Here is a 16,920-nt window from a genome sequence, read left to right as displayed (position 1 = left end):
TTATTCCCTGACTAGTGGTTTATTTAACTGTTGAAAATTGAAATGTAAATGTAAATTTACTATCAAATCAATTGATTATCAAAATAATCGTTAGTTGCAGCCCTACTTAATATATTACTAATGTACACTGGAATGTACTTCTCAAAGAATTTAACATTAATAATAATACAGTTCAGAAAAAACAAAACATTTCATAGGGCCATATTTATATAAGCTTATATAATTAAAATAATTTACTTTATTTACACAATTTATAATATTCCTAGATTTAGGAATATTTTCTCTAAACAATGTTTACTTGAGATACTTTAATTCTATATGCCATTGGTTAAATTTAATTTGTTATTATCTATATTTAACTTCTTCAATAAATAAGTGTTCAAAAGCACAGTACTGTTTGCTGCAGGTTTGAAAATGTCATCAAGAATACGAATTTCTACTTCCTCTTCCCTATTTTAATATTTATGTCTGCATTCTCTGCTTCCCTCCGACTGAATTTACCCAGCTAACATACATCATGCCAACTGAGGCATGTAACAGAATCCAGGATGGCCAATATGAGCATGACACAGAGATGATGAAAACAATAGCAACGTAACAAGGTAGTCAACCTTGCGATACGGATTCCTTCCTGGAAGGACAGGTATGACACAATTCGAAATGCTTCCACAATTACTCATTACTGCACTCATGTAATTTTCGAGCGACTACAAAAGATTGCAGGCAGTGTTTTGAAGTATGATTTGAAAATCTAGTATTCTCACTCTGTTTATTCAAGGCTTATTTATTGTGTGGCACTTGGGAACAGCTAGGCACTGCTTGAACCTTTCAGAAACCGAGACAGAAGCATCTCTTTATGACCAGCCTAAGCAGAGGGACAGAAAGAAACAGACAGAGGCAGATAGAACGAGAAAAATAGAGAATACGAGAGAGGAGGGGGGAGAAAAGAGAGAGACCCAGGCTCTCTGCAGTCTCCAGTGATTATCCCTCGCTCTCAACCCATCCACGGTCTTCTAATGATTCAAGCAGCAGCCATGTCAATATTCACCGTATAAGAGAATACCCAGAAGCCTTCAGAGACCATCCCGAGCCTTCAGCAGCTCTCTCCACATGCCCAGCATTCCCCATTCCATTTGATTCTTCACAAAACAAAGGCTGCAAAACAGGCAGGGGGCATTTGGAATCTCTGAATCATTACTGCGATTCAAAACGAATCGATCTGCTTCTCTTCCCCCCAATGACATACACATGCCAACATCCAACTGAGCTAACACATTAATTACTGTGACATCTCCTGTTAAAAAAAGAAAGCAAGCCCTCACTAGAGTAAAAATAAAATAAAAATAAAAAGCATAGGCACATTAGGATTTAACTGGCTCCCTTGCAGCCCATTACCACTTAAAAATCTTTGCATCCAAAGCAACTTCACTGAAACAAAAGCATGATTGGAAAGGAGCCATTACCTAGATACAGGTTACAGTGCTGTGCCTGAGATTTGTGCACCTCCTCACATTCAGAATCCTATTTTGCATGTGATCACAGCTGGCTCCAGACTCCTTCAGATTAAACCCTCAAAGGGAGCTCTGCGCTCAAGAGCACAGGTACAAGAGATTCAGATTACACTTGATCTCTAATAGAGCCACGTATCACACAAATCAAAGAGAAATCACTGACCATCTACTGAACAACTATTATACCATGTCATATTGGATCATACGGTCATACTCGACATATAATAGTTGCAATCTCCCGCTCTACATACAAAGAAATCCATACTTAATGCATACATTAAAACACGAACACACTGTGGAGAGATCTTGACATTGCCCTTTGCCATTTTATCTTGATATAAGATGTAAACAGAGTAAAATCAGTCTTAACACAACAAACCTAGCCTCAGACGTCAAGCACCCACTGACCGATGCTCTGGTGAGCATAACTCCAAAAAACTTTTGTTTCCAAAAAATGTTATGGACCATAGTATAATACAAGCAATAAATGGGCGATATTACAATTTGGTATTTTTCCTAAAATGTAAAAATAAAACCGTAGTATATTAAAATCTTAAATAGTTTTAAAAGCTCCAAGTGAATTTAGAACACCATTACAATGTACAGTATAAAGGTTTGAGATCAGAGTATTGGATTTCCTTATGAGAACTAGGCTATGCTTACACTAGTGCGTTTTTGTTTTAAAATAGCATTTTAAAATGAAAACTATCCTCGTCTACACTTGTGTTTTAGAAACATTCACCGTCTACACAACACAACCGGAAACGCAGGTCACATGACCATTCATGCAGGTACAACAATGTGCATGATGTCATTGTTTAGATGTTCCTAAAGGAAACGCAGAGCGAATGTTGGCAGCCACGCCATCATTTTCAAATGTCTACACTTTGGTCCGTTTACACTGAAATGCATCCCTGGAGTTTAAACAGGGTCTGAAGCGTTTTCAAAAGTCTGTTTTCTAGGGCCGAAAACACCGGGGTAGTGTAAACAAAAAGTTATGTGTTTTAAAACAAAAATGCACTAGTGTAAACGTAGCCTTAGATTTAATAGTATTCTTTAATGTGGGTTAAGATTAACTTGATGGCAAAGAACATTTAAATGTAAAAAAAAAGTGAAAAAAATAGTAAGTACAAGTAAATATTCAATACAGCCCAATATATATCTAATATTCCTACCAATAAAAATAAACATCTAATACCAGCTGATAACAAATATGGCACATATATATTGTGCACTCCTACTTCAGTGAAAGATATCCCCAAAAAATAATTCCTGCTGGAACAAATTCCTCTTCTAGCAATGGTTTTATATTTTGACCACTGTGCTGGAACAAATTCTAGTGGCTAGTAGCAGAGACAGAATAATAGAGCAAATAATAACACCAAGTGCAGCAAGATTTAATATGTATCTGTGACTGAATAAAATATTTATAAACTTAAATCTTTATAAATTAAAAAACAATATTAAGGATTATAATCTCATCCAATGAAATTGCGTTTTGAATGACGTCATTACGTCTTCCGCTATCGCGGCAAGGTTTACAATGCAAGCGCGTTCCAGATCTTTCTTTTCTCCGTGAACTTGAGAAGAGAGCAGATGTCCGTCGCTGCTCCAAGAGATTCAGTGCTTTAGAATTGAATGCAAACGACGTAAGATCCACTTAATACATTTCTATATCGTTATACATCACTGATATAAAATTAAGTATTTGTGTAACTGCAGAACCAGTTGATTTATCTCGTGTAGCATTCTAAATGCATGTTAATAACGCAATCTTAGCGTTAGCATAATGCTAATATAAATGGTTTTATATATATATATATATTTCTAATGAAGGACTGAGAGAAAAAGCAGGGTGTGTGTCTGAGAGTGATATCTTCAAACGTGGATCATCGGGAGTTTTCTGGATTTTCATATACATTTGAATGCGTTTCCTTGGTGAGTTGATGTGGTTTCATTTTATTTTCTTTACAATATGGTTTGAAGTCTTGTTAAAAATGTGTTTCGTAAATTAACCATTTATTTGGTTTGGTGATAAATGATGGACACAGACCTAAGAGAGAAATAGAGAGAAAAGTAATGGTAATTCCTGTGAAATACCAATAATTAATATGCTTTGTGTGTCAAATAAGATAATTATGCAAGTGACTGCATAAAATTTAAGTGCAATGCTTATATTGTTAAAAAGGGAATGCCAAATAAGGAAAGAAAAATCATACAAAGAAATTCCGTACACAGAAGTATATGAATGTATATTGTTTATTTGAAATTTGTGTTGAATCAGTATATACATTGGAAAGTGCTAATTGATTGATTGTATATATTTTTTTTATTTTTTTGCCTTGTGTTTTCAAGGCTAGGTTTTTTTTTCCTCTCCTTGTTTGTTTCCTTGTGATGTCCTGTTTGATGTTCATCTACTGCATGTGGCCTGTTCTGGATACGAATCAAGTGAAGTGTGAACTTTTTCCTGGATTGTGAACTGTCTCAACTCTCTCCTGTGCACATAACGGTGGAGTTTGGACTGGCGAGCCGCCCATTGGTTGGAGGTTGTGAACATTCCTGTTTTGAAAGAGCACCGAAGTTGAACTTATTCATCTTCAAATGGTAGGAGTGGAATTTTAGACTTTAGATACTGTGGATTTCATCATTTCCTGGATTCTTGGATTAAATTTATGAACCGATTGTTTTTTTTTTTCTTTTCCTTTTCAAAGAATCATTCTGATTGTTCATTACAAGCAGTAGGCTCTTGTTAAGTTTTGAAGTGTTCAGACTGAATGAAGTTTTGTTTATTGGGTGTTTAATATCTTTCAGAAACTTGTTTGAGGTTTATGGGTAAATAAGTGTTGAATAACTAAACTAAGATCAAATTTAAGAACAGAACAGCTAAAAAAAAACGGACAAGGTTGATTATATGCTTAATGATAAACGGCTTTAAAATTTAACCTTGTGAATTAGCTATCAACGAAGTAGAAAAACAGAAGGGAAGCGTCAACTTACCTTGACGAGTGATATTGCCATAAGTCTGTAAAGGAAAAGGAACCTGGTACAAATCCTTACTATTGAATGTAACTAAATTGAGGTCATTATACACTGAGTGTGAGAAACAAAATTGTTTTTTTTTTTTTTATTTATGACATTGTTAATTCATTGTTAAAAATATAATCTTTCTTATTCGTACCTCAACCCCTGTATCTGAGTGGTTCACTGCTGTCGCACATCTCTCTTCTCGGACGAACCTAGAATGCTGAACTTACTGGTCCATTGATAAAATAACTTGCAAGATATTTGGGTGTGACGTGTTACAGAAAGTGGCGAGCCAGCCAGGAGAGAGATTGCAACAGCAGTGGCTGATTAGAGCAGCTGAGTTCACTAGAAAGATAACATATTGAACAGAACTTTAACATCATGGATATCATTGAGAAAGAGGATGTAAACATCTCAAACGCAGTTATTGTTGGCGGTTTGACACTGACAGAGGCAGACACAGACTTAGAGTCATGGCTTTTGAGATATGGCAGTATTAGTCGAAATCTTCTCATTGATGACCCGAACTCTGAGTTCCATCATCATGCTATCATAGAGTTTACCTGCAGCTCTGCAATGAAAACATTGATGCCCCTGTTGCCTCTAACAGTTGTTAGTATGCGAACCCCAGGTACCACTTTTATTGTGCGTGCTTTAGGTTGCGTCTACCCTCATGTTGCTAGTGACAGTGCCGCTAAGGGGTATCTGGCAGAGTTGCAAAACATTGCTAGTATAAGTGGTAAATCTATTGAGGAAATACTCCAGGCGGAGTTACTGAAAATGAAATTCGGTCCTTCTCTTGCTGAGCCATCCCCGTCTTCAGGTGAAAGACTTGAGTACTCAAATGCAGCGGATTTTCAAATACATGATAGCTGCACAGTCTACTCACCAGATGGACAGTTGTCCCCAGCCATACCACAGAATGTGACCACCGAACAAGTAGCTACTCTTCCATCGCGAAACTCACCATCTCACGAAATCGAATACACAAACTCACAAAACCTGGCCAAGGAGAAGCCTAACCATGGAACTAGCCATCCCGCAGTCACTGTGTCATCTCATCCAGCACTTACCATGGACATAATTGATCCTCCCAGTGTACAAAAAGTAGTAGTTGAGCACATTGTCCGAACCAATGACACAGCTCCATCATATCATACCTCGCTCCGCCTCAGGTCCCTTCTCTGGAAAAGTTCCTAGACCTGTTAACGAACCAGACTTTGACACTTGGCGTGCAAGCGTCGATCTTCTACTGACAGATCCTTCTATTTCTGACTTGCATCGGACCAGGAAAATACTAGACAGTCTGCTTCCCCCAGCAGCAGATATTGTTAAACATGTCTCACCAAACTGCCTACCTGCAGTATATCTGGAGTTGTTGGAATCTGTATATGGGTCTGTAGAAGATGGAGATGAGTTGCTAGCCAGGTTCATGAGCACTCTCCAAAATCATGGTGAGAAGCCTTCATCTTACCTACATAGATTACAGATTCTCTTGAGCACAGCCATCCGACGAGGTGGCACATCTGAAGGTGAGAGAGACCGCAGTCTTCTTAAGCAGTTTTGTCGTGGCTGTTGGAACAATGCTCTCATTGCTGATCTTCAGCTGGAAAGGAGAAAAGTTAACCCTCCTTCATTTGCAGAATTAGTATTTCTTATCCGCACAGAAGAAGATAGGAATGCTTCGAAAGAAGAAAGGATGAGGAAACATTTAGGGCTAAACAAGCACTGTCCTGCCCCCTCGAAGTTGAGACTATCAACCAATCAGATATCTGCACACCCATGTGATACACAAGATGACCAAGCTGATACATCTCTTGCAAAGCAAGTCTGTGAACTTCAAGCTCAAGTAGTTGCTCTGCAAAAACACTCGAGCCAGAATGATAAGACCAAAAATGCAAAACCAGATGAAGTGAGTACACTGAGAAAAGTTGTTACTGAATTACAAGCCCAGATTACAGCCATGCAAACTGCAGCCACTTCAAGAATGAAGAGTGGTGTGGAAGCAACCGAAATATCTGATTTAAAGAGGCAGATCGCTGACTTGAAGGTTCAAATGACTGCTCCTGAGATGTACAGACACAATTCTGAGAAGTTCCTTCAGTCCAAAAGCAGCACCAAACACACACTACCTGAACCAGGCACAACAGAGTGGTCTAGAGATGGTAGACTGCCTGATAGTAGACCTCGTCCAGGGTATTGTTTTAGATGCGGGGAAGATGGTCATCTTGCCAGCAGCTGTAGCAATGCTCCTGATCTTGCTAAAGTTGCAGAAAAAAGACGCAAGCTGAGGGAGCGACAAGCCCAGTGGGATGCCCACCACGATGGAGCTATGAGACCTTTAAACTGAGGATGGTCTCTGTAGAAGGGCATACAGAGACTGGACAGGGAAAAAAATTGCCCTAAGGGATTTAGACACCCGTCCAAACCGAAATGCATATGACACATTCCCATTAAGGGACTTACCAAGAGGATTAGTAGGTGTAAAGTGCACTGCCCAAATTACTGTTGGTGAGAAAAAGGTTTCCTGCCTTCTGGACACAGGGTCCCAGGTAACCACGGTTCCCTGGTCGTTTTATGAAGAAAATTTGTCAAATTGTCCCTCTGTCATTGGATAACTTGCTGCAAGTGGAAGGGGCGAATGGACAAACAGTGCCTTATCTCGGATATGTGGAACTGACTCTAAAATTCCCCAGAGAGTTCCTTGGAACAGAGACAGAGGTACCTACTTTAGCCCTGGTAGTTCCAGATTTGATGAACACGCCTCAAGTTCTGATTGGCACAAATTCATTAGATGCCCTTTACTGTAACTATGTCCAGCAACCGGTATCCTTGCCTCAATCTAACTCTCATGGTTATCATGCAGTCCAAAGGGTTTTGGAAGCAAGACACAGACAAGCAAGTTCTGATGTAGTAGGCTGGGTGAAATTCAAGGGACATGTTCCAGAGTTAGTACCTGCGGTATGTACAGTAGTCCTTGACGGACATGTTCTGGTTAACTGCCACCCTGTTGATAAATGGGTAGCCTTAGAATCACCAACTTCACCCGCCTTACCTGGTGGTTTGCTGGTTGCCAGCTGTTTGCATACCTTACCCTGCAAGAGGCAACACCAGTTACCTGTTGTGTTAAGGAATGAAACCCAGACCGACATTACCATCCATCCCCAAACTATAATCGCTGAAATGCGGGCTGTCCAAGAAGTGATGCAGAGTGGACAAACAAGTTCCAGTGCTGTGAATGAAAAACTACCTGCTCTTTCCAATCTCAAATTCAACTTTGGAGATTCTCCCTTGACCTCTGAATGGAAAAAACGGATTACAGATCAATTGAATAACATGCCCGAAGTCTTTGCTATGCACGACTTAGATTACGGTCATACAGAAAAAGTAACTCACCGTATAAAGCTTAACGACGAAACCCCTTTTAAACACAGGCCTCGACCCATCCATCCTCAGGATATTGATGCAGTGCGGAAACATTTGCAAGAGTTGTTAGCTGCTGGAATCATCCGAGAGTCAGAATCTCCCTTTGCTTCCCCCATAGTGGTTGTAAAGAAGAAAGACAATTCTGTACGTCTGTGTATTGATTTCAGAAAGCTAAATACACAAACCATTAAAGATGCATATGCCCTGCCGAATCTGGAGGAAGTCTTTTCAGCGTTGACAGGTTCAAAATGGTTCTCTGTCCTTGACTTAAAATCGGGATATTATCAGATCGAAATGGAGGAAGCTGACAAGTGTAAGACTGCCTTTGTGTGTCCCCTGGGGTTCTGGGAGTTCAATAGGATGCCCCAGGGGATCACCAACGCCCCTAGTACGTTTCAAAGGCTCATGGAGCGATGTATGGGTGATTTGAATAGGAAGGAGGTGTTGGTCTTCATCGACGATCTAATAATTTTCTCTGAAAGCTTGGAAGAGCATGAGTCAAGACTATTGCACGTTTTAAAGCGGTTGAAGGAGTATGGACTGAAACTGTCACCTGAAAAGTGCAAGTTTTTCCAGAAGTCTGTTCGATACCTTGGTCATATTGTATCTGAGAATGGAGTGGAGACAGATCCAGTGAAAACTGAGGCCCTTAAAACCTGGCCAAGACCTAGGAACCTCAAGGAATTAAGATCCTTTCTGGGGTTTTCTGGATACTATAGGAGGTTCATTCAGGATTATTCTAAGATAATCAAACCCCTCAATGACCTTACAGTAGGGTATCCACCTCTTCAAAAGGGTCAGAGACAAGGGAATGAGATCAAACAGTATTTCGACCCCAAAAAAGAGTTTGGGGACAGATGGGATCAGTCCTGTCAACAAGCCTTCGACATGATCATTGAGAAACTCACCTCTGCACCTGTCTTGGGATTTGCAGATCCAAAAATTCCTTACATTCTGCATACTGACGCCAGTACTACTGGGCTCGGGGCAGCTTTGTACCAGAAACAAGAAGGACAAATGCGGGTGATCGCATTTGCTAGCAGAGGGTTGACGAGAAGTGAAGCCAGGTATCCAGCTCACAAGCTAGAATTTCTAGCTCTTAAATGGGCAGTTACATCTAAGTTCAGCGATTACCTGTACGGAGCAGAATTTGTGGTTGTAACAGATAGCAACCCTTTGACTTACATTCTGACATCTGCGAAGCTGGATGCTACCAGTTATCGCTGGTTGTCAAGTCTGTCCACCTACAATTTCAAGCTCCAGTACAGGGCTGGAAGTCAGAATTGTGATGCAGATGGGCTTTCTAGACGTCCACATGGCGAGCTTTTGGATGACCTTGCATCCCAGAAAGAGAGAGAGAGGATAAAACAGTTTACCCTTCATCATTTAGATGAATCTGAAGATGAAGGTTCTATTATCCTGCCAGAAGCTATAAGAGCCATCTGCGACAGACATCAAATTGGAGAGTTCCCGGATGAGTGCAAATTGTCCAGTCCTTCCATTGCCCTTGTTGAGTCCTTAGCTCTGCATGCAGATGTCCTACCTGAAGAGTTTGAACAGGAGAATGGGCATGGTCTTCCGATTATTCCTTACCTGTCCAATGAGGAGTTGAGAAAGCAGCAGAGGATGGATCCTGACCTTAAATTCATCATTGATAGTTTGGAGCTGAATAAGAAGCCTTCCACTCCAGGGGACCAGTCTCTCACTACTATCTTGTGGATAAGGGAGTGGAATCGGTTAGAATTAAGAGACGGACTGCTTTACAGGAAGAGGCAAGATCAAGGAAACACACTCCATCAGTTAGCCTTACCTGTGGCTTTGCGAGGAACAGTGTTGAGGAGTCTGCATGATGATATGGGACACATGGGTATAGAAAGGACTCTTGACCTTGTCAGGACCAGATTTTTTTTTGGCCAAAAAATGTCATCATCTGTGGAAGAGAAGATTAAGACATGTGAGAGATGTGTACGTAGGAAAGCATTTCCAGAGAAAGCAGCTGAAATGGTGAACATCAAGACTACCAGACCGTTGGAGTTGGTCTGTATGGACTTTTTGTCCTTAGAACCAGATAGGAGTAACACTAAGGATATATTAGTTATTACAGACCACTTCACCAAATATGCTGTGGCTGTGCCTACACGAAACCGAAAGGCACAAACTGTGGCTAGATGCTTATGGGAAAACTTCCTAGTACATTATGGGTTTCCGGAAAGACTGCACAGCGATCAAGGACCGGATTTTGAGTCACGCCTGATCAAAGAGCTGTGTCACATTGTAGGCATACACAAGGTGAGAACTACTCCTTACCACCCGAGAGGAAATCCGGTGGAGAGATTCAATAGAACCCTTCTCCAGATGTTGGGTACTCTTGAAAACAAAAATAAGTCATGCTGGAAGGAGTATGTGAGGCCCTTGGTACATGCTTACAATTGCACTCGAAATGATGTGACTGGATATACTCCCTATGAACTAATGTTTGGTAGACAACCCAGGCTGCCAGTTGACTTGGCCTTTGGTCTGCCAGTGAATGGATCGACTAAGTCTCACTCTCAGTATGTGAGGGATCTGAAAGAGGGTTTAAGGGAGAGTTATGAGATTGCCATCAAGAACGCTGCAAAAGTGGCTCAACGTAACAAGCGCAGATTTGACAGACACGTGGTTGTTTCTACCCTCGATTTGGGAGATAGAGTCCTTGTGCGGAATTTGAGACTGAGAGGCAAGAATAAGCTGGCAGACAAATGGGAGTCAGATGTTTATGTAGTCGTCCGGAAAGTTGGAGATCTCCCAGTGTATGTAGTTCAGCCTGAGGGAAAGAACGGTCCAGTTCGCACTTTACACCGTGACTTACTTCGCCCTTGTGGGTTTTTATCTGTGAACGAAATTGAAGAGTTGGGTCCTCTGAATGTTCAACGTAAGCCTAGAACCAGATCTAACTCTGCTCTAGAAGCTGCTCACCAAGAACATCTAACGAGCGATCAGTCAGAATCTGATGACGACTCTCTTCATGTTAGAAGTTCAAGACGCCAGTTGGAATTCATTAAAATGACTGTTTTACCTTCTGGGAGTCCCATGGTTGTAAAGAACTTACCTGGCGTGGAGTCCATTGAACCACCCCCTGTTGTGGTGAACCCTGTAAAAGAAACCTTACCTGAAGCCGAGTCCTATGAATCCCCTTCTGCTGTCGTAAACCCTGAAAAGGAGACCTTATCTGACACTAGACTAGAAGAGTCAACAGATAATCAACAAGATAATTACAATGAGAATCACTTACCTGTGGTGAACTCTGCTGATTTCAACACTAATGGAGTTGAGTCTGGGAAAGATGGAAATATGGCTGAAGGGCAGACCAGCGGAAGAGTGCTGGAATTAGACCCTGCAGGTGATGAAGTTCAATCCAGTGATCAAACCCCATCTACCAAAACCGTTTCAAGTTACCAACCAGTCATGGATGATGACCTAGCTGCAAATGGCCCTAGACGTTCTAAAAGGCAGTGCGGACCTCCTAATAAACTTGAGTATCATAAATTAGGAAATCCCTTGACATTGGTCATTCAGTCCCTACTACAAGGATTGAGCTCTGCCTTTACCACTTCATTGGAAGAACCAGCACCGACTAGTCATCAAACTTTTGATGTATCGGATGCTTTCCCCACTGTAGTGACAATTCAGCCTCATGCATGCCCGAGGACGTGCCTGAATTCAGGGGGGGAATGTGTAACCCAGGTTACTAGTGGCTAGTAGCAGAGACAGAATAATAGAGCAAATAATAACACCAAGTGCAGCAAGATTTAATATGTATCTGTGACTGAATAAAATATTTCTAAACTTAAATCTTTATAAATTAAAAACAATATTAAGGATTATAATCTCATCCAATGAAATTGCGTTTTGAATGACGTCATTACGTCTTCCGCTATCGCGGCAAGTTTACAATGCAGCGCGTTCCAGATCTTTCTTTTCTCCGTGAACTTGAGAAGAGAGCAGATGTCCGTCGCTGCTCCAAGAGATTCAGTGCTTTAGAATTGAATGCAAACGACGTAAGATCCACTTAATACATTTCTATATCGTTATACATCACTGATATAAAATTAAGTATTTGTGTAACTGCAGAACCAGTTGATTTATCTCGTGTAGCATTCTAAATGCATGTTAATAACGCAATCTTAGCGTTAGCATAATGCTAATATAAATGGTTTTATATATATATATATATTTCTAATGAAGGACTGAGAGAAAAGCAGGGTGTGTCTGAGAGTGATATCTTCAAACGTGGATCATCGGGAGTTTTTCTGGATTTTCATATACATTTGAATGCGTTTCCTTGGTGAGTTGATGTGGTTTCATTTTATTTTCTTTACAATATGGTTTAAAGTCTTGTTAAAAATGTGATTTCGTAAATTAACCCTTTATTTGGTTTGGTGATAAATGATGGACACAGACCTAAGAGAGAAATAGAGAGAAAAGTAATGGTAATTCCTGTGAAATACCAATAATTAATATGCTTTGTGTGTCAAATAAGATAATTATGCAAGTGACTGCATAAAATTTAAGTGCAATGCTTATATTGTTAAAAAGGGAATGCCAAATAAGGAAAGAAAAATCATACAAAGAAATTCCGTACACAGAAGTATATGAATGTATATTGTTTATTTGAAATTTGTGTTGAATCAGTATATACATTGGAAAGTGCTAATTGATTGATTATATATATTTTTTTTTTTTTTTTTTGCCTTGTGTTTTCAAGGCTAGGTTTTTTTTTTCCTCTCCTTGTTTGTTTCCTTGTGATGTCCTGTTTGATGTTCATCTACTGCATGTTGCCTGTTCTGGATACGAATCAAGTGAAGTGTGAACCTTTTCCTGGATTGTGAACTGTCTCAACTCTCTCCTGTGCACATAACGGTGGAGTTTGGACTGGCGAGCCGCCCATTGGTTGGAGGTTGTGAACATTCCTGTTTTGAAAGAGCACCGAAGTTGAACTTATTCATCTTCAAATGGTAGGAGTGGAATTTTAGACTTTAGATACTGTGGATTTCATCATTTCCTGGATTCTTGGGTTAAATTTATGAACCGATTGTTTTTTTTGTTTTTTTTTTCCTTTTCAAAGAATCATTCTGATTCTTCATTACAAGCAGTAGGCTCTTGTTAAGTTTTGAGGTGTTCAGACTGAATGAAATTTTGTTTATTGGGTGTTTAATATCTTTCAGAAACTTGTTTGAGGTTTATGGGTAAATAAGTGTTGAATAACTAAACTAAGATCAAATTTAAGAACAGAACAGCTAAAAAAAAAACGGACAAGGTTGATTATATGCTTAATGATAAACGGCTTTAAAATTTAACCTTGTGAATTAGCTATCAACGAAGTAGAAAAAACAGAAGGGAAGCGTCAACTTACCTTGACGAGTGATATTGCCATAAGTCTGTAAAGGAAAAGGGAACCTGGTACAAATCCTTACTATTGAATGTAACTAAATTGAGGTCATTATACACTGAGTGTGAGAAACAAAATTGTTTTTTTTTTATTTATGACATTGTTAATTCATTGTTAAAAATATAATCTTTCTTATTCGTACCTCAACCCCTGTATCTGAGTGGTTCACTGCTGTCGCACATCTCTCTTCTCGGACGAACCTAGAATGCTGAACTTACTGGTCCATTGATAAAATAACTTGCAAGATATTTGGGTGTGACCTGTTACTATTGGTATTTGTAAAGCCTAGGAATTATTTTTTAGACTTAAAAGTCCCCATGAAATTTAAATTAAAGTTTTTTGGGTGTTAGTATCAATATGTTAGTCTTAAGGTTATCTATAAGGCAGTGTGCTCCAAAATAGTAAAAAAATTCGCATTTAGAAGATATAAGCAATCAAAGCTTGCAGTTCGTCACTTCTGCCAAAACAGCTCAAAGATTTTTTGACGTCACTTCGTACTACATCTTCTCATCAAATCTTCTGAACAATCAAATGCTCTCTAGAATCCGAAGCGCCCGCCCCCTACACTATAAATAGACGCTGAAGCTGCAGCTGAGATCGATTACTTGTTCACAGTGTAGTATTTCCTGTACAGTGAATGGCTCGCAGTGCAAAATGTAGGCGATAGGGAGCGATTCAGACAGTGTAAATGAGCTTTCGATTGGTGCAAATGATGTCTGGTTTCACGCGAACCGTTGCAGCGCACACAGTCTGATCCAGACTTTGGCGCCGGTCCAGAGACGCAATCGCAAGGAGCCGATCATATGCGCGAGTCGGCATATATTAAAAACGTTTACAACTACACAGCCTCAGCATGATTATGATCACTAGTTTGTTTTATAAGTGTTTCATATTGAATCTAGGGGGAAATCTATTAGACTGTGGCTGTCAAATGCTACTTTACCGAGCTCAACGGCTTTGGCCCAAGCAGATATAAACCAAATGCTATTGGCTATTTTAAAAATGGGGAGGGGCTGCTAGATATGTCCCACCCTCTCTTCAGGGGACCTTTAACAATACACGTTACAGACAATCACTGTGGCCTTATTACCAAACTAACTGGCAGTACATTACCATACTGAGAAACTTCTGAATTCCCTCACTTCCTTTTTTTTTTTTGCCAGCAAATCGAAGACATATGACTCCTGCAAAATTTACATGCATGAAACCCTAAAGCATTTACCTAAAAGGCTATTTAAAAAATAAATGTGATGTCTTTCTGTAATTCCAGCCAAATACTTCATGTAGGCCTAATGAAAAAATCATTTGAACACAGCCACACAAATGCATTGCTCCCGCTAATTAAAAACACATCAGGTCCAGAGGCAATGGAACATACGTTGAGCTGGGTGGAGAGTGGAGGGTGTTTCTGCGGTTTAACAATATCTGTCAGAGTCTTTCATTTGTCATGTTAACGCTTGTTAAAAGAAGTACCCTTTAACAACATTTAAAAATTAAAACACTATGCAAAGCCCTCCCGATGCTAAACTTAAACTGTTGGGAGAAGATGCGAGTCAAAAGGAGGAAAGGAAGAAGATGCTGCAAAACAATCTCAAAGAGAGGCACATTTCCTTTCAGAACACTCCTGGGGATGTTTCTCATCTTTATACCTCACCTGAACATCTAAAGCGCTGAGGTTTTGGACAGAACAGGGTTACTGCAACATCAACAGATGTCAAGGTTTGTCTCAGACAGTTGAGAGAAAACTGGGTCAACTTCTAGGGGTAGATTTCCGCAATTTTCAATCTCTTTGCGAGAGGAGTGCCAGCAGTGAACACAGTGCAGTTGAGCACATCAGAGCGACGGAGCACAATGTATGCTTGAGCATTTTACAGAGGCTAAATCAGGCTGTGTAAATCCTCCTCCTGCTCCTCCATGCCTGCTTAGAATTTAAGCTTTAGCACTAGAAGAAAAACATGTACAAATGCAGAAATGAAGTAAATGATAGTCAGACTCAGATTCAATTTGGATGACCTGCATTCAAAGGCGCTGATAAAATGCAGGCAATATAAGAATAATTGTTTATTCTGATTATTGACAAACTATTGATATTGCCGTTTTACTGCATCTTTTACAGGGTTTCTACAGACATGAACCAGTTAAATTTAAGACTTTAAGACCTTTTTAATACCACCTTATATGAAATTTAAGACCTAAACCTGTAATGTAAATGCACATTTTTATTTACATTCATATGTAATATTTAATGTGTTTAAATTAAAAAGAAAACAAAATATCATTGCTGTAATAAATGATATTTATTACTACAATACACAGTAAACTTTTAATGTCAGCAGACAATATTCCATACAAAATATCCCTGCAAAATAACTGCATTACTGAGATTTTTGGTGGAGTAAACAATTTATTCTGAAGCAATATTTTCATCAGTGTTCTGTTCTATCAGCTTTTACATACTTAAATCTGCATATTTTTTATTTACCTGTACAAAGGCCTATGTTTAATCTTTTTAGATGTATGCATCATCTTTCATGTCAAATTATTACAATTTATCAATAAATTCAATGTACACTATAGGGCTGCTACAAGGCAGATTGAATAATTTACACTGCAAATAGAAATAATTACAATTGCAATAAATAATGTTATTAGATTAATGTTTTAAATGCATTTATGAATATACAAATAAGAAAGGTTGAGGGGAAAAATGCATACTTTCCAACATACTTCTCAACTAAACTACCAGTAAGGCAGTAAGGCGGTAAGTCACTTAATGAATGAGTCACTGAATCATTCATTCAACTGATTGAGTATGCCATCATGCTGGTATCTTAAGGACTTTTGTGGACAGCTGACTCCTAAAGTTTTTGATATTCTTCATATTCTGTGTGGTGGTCAAATAGAAATTAATCTTTTCTAATAAGTTTAAATTGATTTTTACCATTTATAGGCATTTTACCTTTATAAAGCCATTTTTTCCATAACTGTGCATTATCTTTTGAGTCAAAATCTTACATTTAATCAGTGAATTAGAATAATAAGACATTTGGGCTGTTATTAAGCAAATGAAATCAGTATCAACAAAATTCCTCTTTAAAATCCAGACATAAGCCGCACTTGAAGTGGCATTTAGAAGTATTTACATACTGTTTAATGCAAAACATGTATGCATTTAACCTGCAGTTACAAATGCATAAATAATCTGATATATTAAACATAAAACGTTGAATACTGATATTTGAAATAATAATAAAAAAAGAGAAAAGATACTTTAAATGTGAAATTAAAACCACCAGCAGGTGGCAGAAAGTCACTGTTAATAAGTGAGTCATTGCGATTGAAGCGAATCATTTAAATGGGTGATTCATTTAGGAACAAAATGGCAACGCTGTAATGTTTCTCAAAGACGCAAAACAGCGCTGTGGATTTGTTTGGAATTATTTTTGTTGGCGAAATAGAGCATAAATAGGCAATATGGTGTCTAAAACGTAAGTCTCTTAATAAAACCTCTAGTTTATTGAACTGTTGTAA

The 16,920-nt window shown here is 39.0% G+C and overlaps 1 protein-coding gene and 2 long non-coding RNA genes across 9 annotated transcripts in view; all 3 read right to left on the bottom strand.

Annotated features, from left to right (window-relative positions):
• Window positions 1-16,920, bottom strand: part of axin1 (axin 1) — a 58,436-nt gene that overhangs the window by 16,121 nt on the left and 25,395 nt on the right. The window lies entirely within an intron of this gene.
• LOC109059456 lies at window positions 3,878-5,705 on the bottom strand. Its single transcript, XR_006154262.1, has 3 exons — window positions 4,690-5,705; window positions 4,509-4,533; window positions 3,878-4,070 (listed from the first exon to the last, which is right to left on the bottom strand). It is a non-coding gene; the product is annotated as an uncharacterized LOC109059456 (long non-coding RNA).
• Window positions 12,386-13,969, bottom strand: LOC122136599. The gene is made up of 3 exons (XR_006154261.1): window positions 13,532-13,969; window positions 13,354-13,378; window positions 12,386-12,910 (listed from the first exon to the last, which is right to left on the bottom strand). It is a non-coding gene; the product is annotated as an uncharacterized LOC122136599 (long non-coding RNA).

The sequence above is a fragment of the Cyprinus carpio genome, chromosome A3 (assembly GCF_018340385.1).
Source record: "Cyprinus carpio isolate SPL01 chromosome A3, ASM1834038v1, whole genome shotgun sequence".
NCBI lineage: Eukaryota > Metazoa > Chordata > Actinopteri > Cypriniformes > Cyprinidae > Cyprinus > Cyprinus carpio.
This window is presented reverse-complemented; position numbering and strand designations above follow the sequence as displayed.